A 7,554-nucleotide genomic window follows, 5' to 3' on the forward strand; every position below is an offset into this window, starting at 1 on the left:
TCTCTAAAATGTTTACTAGAATTTGGTGTACAATAGTTGTGGGATTTCAAATTAATTGAGATGGCTTTCAAGAAATGTTAAAGGAAATGGACTAGCCACCTAGAGGGAGGAGGTGTTTAAACCACACAGTTGAGGCAGGTAAAATAACACACAGCTTGAATAAATCATAAAATACTATGTTTCCATGAGGTAAAGCCACTTCAAATGTGACAGTAAATCCAACAGACTCAAAGACTGAAATATTTAAATTCACAGAAGTAAACATTTTAACACACAATGCATCATAAGGAATTTTTTTGGCAGCTGCTTAGATCTTTATTTGTGAAAACCAGAAGCTTAACAGCATCAAAAGGGCGCACAGCGGGGTGCTGGGGGCTGGGCAGCGCAGGAGGCCACTCTACTTGGCCAGGCTGCTCAGACTTCCTGGCTTCCGGGCGCCGATTTGGGCGCGGGCCTCGAAGGTGACCTGGATGGCGATCTCCGCGACTGCGTGGCCGGCTTGGGCAGCGGCGCTTCCACGGGGAGCGCACCCTCAGGGGACCGGGAGGAGGAGACCAGCGTGGGGTCCATGCCGGGGGCTGCGTGTACTTCCGGGTGGAACAGCGGGCGAGGTAGCCGTGCTCCTGTCGCTCTTGGTGTTTGCCCGTGATCTCCACCACGCCGTCCTTGGTCCTGCCCATCAGCTCCCGGGGCGAAGTGGTTCCCGTCCAGGGACACGCGCCAGCAGTCAGCCTTGTGCCGGATCTCCAAGAGCCGCTGCTGAGCTGCCGACTGAGCGCAGGGCTGTGGGCGGGCACAGCCACGACGGGGGCCTCAGTGGAGGGCAGGGGCCGCAGGTAGCCTGGCCCGCCGCTGGCGCAAAACCACTGAGCCCACTCCTCCGGCAGCCGCCCCAGCCCAAGGCCTGGTCGAAGAGGCCACCCTGTGTGCCCTTTTGATACTGTTAAGCTTCTGGTTCCCAAATAAAGTTCAAAGCAGCTGCAAAAAAAATCTTAAATATTTATAAGATATGAATCATACAGTTTATCCTCTAGATAATGGGTGACTTACTTCATTACATAAGAAACTGCTACAAATCAATGTAAAAATCTAAAAACCAAACAGAAAAAATGGAGAAGACTATGTATATACATCATATGTATGACTGTTTAAAGAAAAGGACAAACATCTTTAGATTTATGAACAGAAAGTCAATCTCACTTGCAGAAATAAAAAACCAAAAAATTAGCAATCATCATTTTCACTTGTCATATTGGTAAATTTCCTAAAAGTCTGAAAAGATCATGTTGGCAGGGCTGACTGGAGAAACAAACCATTGTAAGCAAACCCAGCAAACTGGGGTAGCCAGTTCCAATGATCACATCTACAAAAGGCAGTATGACGTTATGCATCAGAATTATATATGCCTATTCTCTTTAACTCAGCAATTTTAGTTCTAGTAATTTAATCTGGAGGTTACGTCACCTCTGTGAATGGGCATATATCAATGGTGTCTATTACAGCATGTATTGTTCTAAAAATAAAAGATTGGATTAAGCAGCTAGTAAAAAACTTAAACATCTGTATGATAGACCTTGAGTTTCAAAAAAAAAAATGAGGAAGCACTTCAGGCAATGATACTCTGAGGGCATGAGCACCATGTATTATAACTTTTGGAAATTTTATTGCCTTTTAATTACATAAAGAAAGAAAGTACAAGCCACGATAAAATTATTACATGATACCATAGAAAAGCAAGCTTGTACATTTGAAAGAAATAGAACAAAATTTCTAGAGATGAAATATAGTCAATTAAATAGAAAATTATTGAATAGATTAAATAGGACAGTGCACAGAGCTGAACAGAGAATTGAGCCAGTACAAGATGCATCTGAAGAAATTATATAGAATATACCAAAGATAAAGAGAAGAAAATATAAACAAATTGTTCAGGGACCTGAAGTAAATAACAAGAAATCTAAAGTTAATCTTATTGGAGATGCATAAGGAGACACTAGGCAGCAGTGGCTGAGGTGACAGCTGAGGATGATCTAGAATTGATGATGGATGTAGGATTATCACATTCAGAGAGCACAAATTAGCTCAGGTAGGATGCAAAAATAATCTACACCTAGGCACATTGTGCTGAAACCTCAGAACACCAAAAACTTAAAATTTAAGCAGTGTCAACAGTAAATAGATAGAGGACAGAAATCACCCTATGTACATCAGCTGACACCACTTGGGGTCTTTCCTCATCAAGGACTGTAGCCAGAGGACCATGAGTTGGCGTCTTCACATGTTAAGGGTATGGGTCATTCCAGAATTACACACATGGAAATTAGGAGTCTATAGATGAAATTTATCTTTCATACACTTATAAAAAAGAAACATTGAATTGCATTGTTCAGGACAAAGAAATTTGTTGTGCCATGTTCCAATGACTTAATACTTTGGTTATTCTCCCTCGGTGATCTTTTGGGTTGTTTCTATTTTGAAAAAAAATGGTAGTTTTAAGTAGTTCTACAATTATGAATAAGCTATGAACCTTCCAGTTAGGTCTGTAAGTAGACTCAGACCTCTACGTCTCCGCATACACCTAGGAGTCTCATGAAGTAAGCCTATGTTTAACGTTACTAGAAACTGCCAAAGAGTTTTTCTGTTCATGCTAATTGACTAACAATAACTCACGATCTCTACATTTAGGAATAGGAAGGGAAATACAACAACCTGCCCTGTGCATCACGCTCAGTAATGAAGCATAGGACATACAAGGCACTTCAAAGCACTTTATGGGAAAACAGAATTAAAATATCTGTTGATCTGGTGCTAACATTTCTTGAAATCTATATTTCCATAGCATGCACTTTACATGAACTTTTTGAAAGCCTCACATTTTCCTTTTAAAGGAAAGACATAGACAAAAATGATCACTATCATAATATTTATACAATATTGCCTCAAAAAGCTTTACAAAAAGAATAATATATGATACAAAGATTAGAAATTATAAAAAGTATATTATTTGCAGATTAATATACAAATAAGGTTAATATACAAAACAGTTATATGCCTATACAACAAACAATCAGCTAGAAAATACAATTTAATATAATCCCACTTACAGTAACAATAAGAACTATGAGGTACCTCATAAGAAATTTATGAGAAAATCTTTTTGGAAAATATCATTACAAACCATTTCAGTAGGCTATAAAAGAAGATGGAAACAAACGAAGAAATTTAGTACATTCATGGGGAAAAGATAATGCAGCCATTAATTAATCTGTACTCAATAAATTTAATGTAATTCTACTTAGAATCCCACAATGATTTCTTAAATATGTTGATAAGCTCATTAAAACTGCAAAACTAAGTAGGACACTAAGCATAAGGAGAAAGATCCAGGTCTTACAGACCCCTGTTCTAGTATCATTACAGAAATTAGGGTCATGTGGTGTAGTGCAGGGTTACAGAACTCTTTCCTGAGACAGAGTAGGATGCTCAGAAAGAGCCCTGGTACATACAGGAACTTGGTACATGACAAAGAGGCTATTAAACTTTCAGTGGGGACTGTGCCAAAATATATTTTACTTGAAACTAAGCCTCTAGATATAACTTCAAATTTTCAGGAAATATGAGGTTAACCTATCATTAATTGATAACATTAGGAAATACTCAGGCAAAACTCAATATGATATATTCTGCAAAGGCATCAATTTTGGCCCTTAAAATAATTAAAACAACATTTTTGTGACAGTGGGGAAAATCTGTTTGTAAATTACTGCTGGTGTTTCAGGTGTAATAATAATATTGTGTTTATATAAGGGACTTCCATATTTTTAATATGCATAATGATATACTGAGGAGTGACATGCCATGATGCTTGCATTTTATTTGCAAATAGTTTAGTAAAAAATGTACCCACACACCAATTGATGCACAACAACATGTTAGAAATTACTAAATCTACAGGGCTTATATGCAGAATGTCACTGTATGATATTTGGTTTCTATATATTAAATTTTCATAATAAAATATTGGAAAAATAAGGGGGAAACATTATAAACTCAACAAATATTTCTGAGAAAATCAAGTGTTATTAGAAAATTATACTCCTAGTTCACATTTTAGGAGAAAATAAGAAAAAGTATGGGGTATCTATAGAAGAAAAATATCTATATTTTCTCAGATTCAGACAATTTCTTAAGGCACTCAAAAAAGTCATGAGAGAAAGATGGGATTGATTATACTAAATTTAAAAAGATGTAAGTAAAAACACCAAAAACAGATAAACAGAAAAATCAGAGTAATTAGGAGATACAACATGGAAAAATTAATATCCCAAGGAACCCATCCATATCAGTTAAAAAAAAAGTAGAAAAACATACATGAGACTAACAAAAACCCTCATCTTCAGAGAACAAGATCAGCATACCATAAACATATTCCAAGATACGTGATCTTGAAAATACCACCTGAAATAGGACACTCTATCACACATAGACTGGCAAAGCATAGGATTAAATGCAAATATGGTAATAGTTTGAAGGAACTGAAATTCATATGTAATTTTGGAGATCTAGCTTTTCTGAAGTAAAATTTGATAGTTGTTGTAATGTTGAAAACTGGCATACTAAAACACTTAAAATTTTCAATTCTAGAAGATTCCTTTCACCACACAAATCTGTTTATTGCAATACTATTTATAATTGCAAATATCAGAAACAACTCTCAAATCAGTCAATACAGACAATACCTAATCTAGGTCTATTCATACAATAGGATATGACACAGCAGTAAAAACAAATTATCTTGATTTCATAGAAACATATATTTAGAAAATTTGATTCTAATAACAAAATCAACAGCTACACAGTGACTCCCAAAGAACCCTCCTTGCTGGTGTTTAGGTTTTCTAGTTCCTTCCCACATGCAAAATATTTGCCTGTCACTTCAGGATTTGATATAATAAAATGAAAGCTTCTATCTTTGGTGCTCAGTTGCACTGTCTCTGAGATGACTTGCTATGGGATGACCAAGTGCCCTGTTTTGAAGATATCCAGGCAGTTGTGCTGATGATCACATGATGAGGAATGGAGCATTTCTGTCAGCCAGTAAGCTAGTAAATAGAAGTGACCTCTGTAGACAAAGGGCCAGAGTCAACCATTCAACCATCCCAGCCACTCATCCATCCCTAACTCTCAGGAACAGTGTAGGGTGGCAAACAGCTGCTATGTTTTGGGGAGACTGCTACACAGCAATAAATAACTAATACAAGTTAGTTATACCTATTTAGTAAAGTTAAACATGCACAGTAATTATGAGGACATATGCCTATTTCAGGATGAAGTGTAACTCTGGGGAAGCAGATAGGTGGTGTTTTGCTTTTTTAAAAACACCATTATTTAAATAATTATTATTTGAAATAATTATTATTTGAAAGGGAGGAAAACACATACACACACACACACAGAGAGAGAGAGAGAGAGAGAGAGAGAGAGAGAGAGAGCACTTCCACACAGTTGTTCATTCCCTGAATCACAGTAATAGCTAGGGCTGGGCCAGCCTGGAGACAGGAGCAGAATTTCAACAAAGTCTTCCACATCAGTGGCAATTGCTAAAATACAAAGCCATATTCTGCTACTTTCCAAGGTACATCAGCAGAAAACTGGATCAAAAGCAGAGCATCTGGGTTTTGAATTGGCACTCTGATAAGGATGCTGTATTGAAAGCAGAAGCTTAACATGCTGTGCCACCATGCCAGCCCAGGGTAAGGCATTAGTTGTTTTATGTTTTCATGAGAAAGCTTCATTTTTGTTTTTTTGTAAAGATCAATTTACTTATGAGAAAGGGCCCTATGCTGTGGAGTAGTAGATTAAGCCTCTGGCTGCAGCATCAGCATGGGCACTAGTTCAAATCCCAACTGCCTCTCTTCTGATCAAGCTCTCTGAATAATGGCCTGGGAAGGCAGTGGAAGATGGCCCAAGTGCTTGGGCCTCTGCACCCAGGTGGGAGACCTGAAGAAACTCCTGGATCCTGGTTTCAGATAGGCCCAGCTCCAGCTGTTGCAGCCCTAAAAGACAAATGCCACACAATCTCAATTGTGTGTGGAAACTAAGAAAATCACAATCACAGAAAAGAATGGTGGTTGTCAGGGGATCAGAGCAAAGGAAATGGGAAAACATTTGCAGTTATGAGATAAATTAATTCAAGTTCTTAAACACAGTATTTAAAATATTCAACACAGTATTTAAAAGAATACTCTATTACATACTCACAACTTGCTAATATCTTATGTATTCTTTAAAAATGTAACAATGCAAGGTGATGGATATGTCCTGATCATTTCATCATGATTCGTGTATATGTACAAGAGGATTCCAAAAACTTTATGAAAAAATAGATTAGAAGATAGTTTGAATTTTCCATAACTTTTGAAAATCCTCTCACATATAAAACATCAGGTTTCATATATTGAATATACACAAATTCTGCCAAGTATATTCCAAGAATCTTGAAAACATTAAAACAAGCAAACAAGAAATGGGTTACTTTTCCATTTGTATTTATAATTACTTTACTTGTATGTTAATTTTGTTAACATTTAAAAAATATATCCTGGTTTGTGGTACTCAAAAACATATCATTTATATTCGTTATTATCATTTTGAATGCCTTCTATTTACTTTCAATTTCCTTTTTCTTTTTAATTCTTGATTAGGAAGCTACAATGTTTATGTTTATGAAAACATAAACTCAAAATAACAGTAAACTAGACATATCTTTGGGATTGGAAAGGCTTTCTTTGGAACAAAATTTTTAAAACACTCATAAATTTAAGTAGCCAAAATCTCTATTTTGAAAGTGTTAATACAGACGACAGCCTGTCAAGGGAGCCTGTAAGTGCTAAGATGATACCCAAATGTCAAATTACAGGTCCTCCTGCCTCTCTAAAACCTGGATAAAAACCAAGAGTCACACAACCCTTCTGTTTTTATCTTACCTAATCTGTTTTTACTATGTTACTGGAAACAGAAAACAGAGACCCCTCTAGGAACAGCTAAGCAAAGAGGTCAGCATCCTGGACAAGACCCTGCTGCACACGTATTTAGAAAACTGGGAGGAATCAAGTCCTCACAGGGAAGGAAGGAGGAACCGAGGGCCGCATTAGGACAGCTCCAGGCCCGCATGAACCCCATACACAGAACCCACAGCCTCCCTAGTGACAGTTGAGTCCTCACTGCACACCTGGGGAGACGCTGGGCTGCCGCTACACAGTTGCCCAGGGATGGCTCCAGGGATGCGAAGTCGCTGTGAGCAGGGAAGGCCCAGGGTGTCGGGGGTCTCCGGCGCCAGTCTCCCCAACCCGGGGTCAGAGGGGACCAAGGAAAGTGCTGCACCTGCGGCAGTGTGGTGCCCACAGAGCCCAGAGATGACCTCTGGGCGGCCCGCGTCCTCCTGGCCCTTCAGCAGCTCCAGTGGCTCCGCTTCCCCCCAGACACCCAGGCCCACACACTCACCGTGTCGTGGCGGTCAGCTTCCTAGGTGTCCAGCATCGCTGCCCTCCAGCC

The 7,554-nt window shown here is 38.6% G+C and overlaps 1 pseudogene; it reads right to left on the reverse strand.

The window, feature by feature from the left end:
• Positions 1-281: 281 nt before the first annotated feature.
• Positions 282-4,394, reverse strand: LOC133764032 (heat shock protein beta-1-like; annotated as a pseudogene).
• Positions 4,395-7,554: the final 3,160 nt, after the last annotated feature.

This window comes from Lepus europaeus, chromosome 7, assembly GCF_033115175.1.
Source record: "Lepus europaeus isolate LE1 chromosome 7, mLepTim1.pri, whole genome shotgun sequence".
NCBI classification, from domain to species: Eukaryota; Metazoa; Chordata; class Mammalia; order Lagomorpha; family Leporidae; genus Lepus; species Lepus europaeus.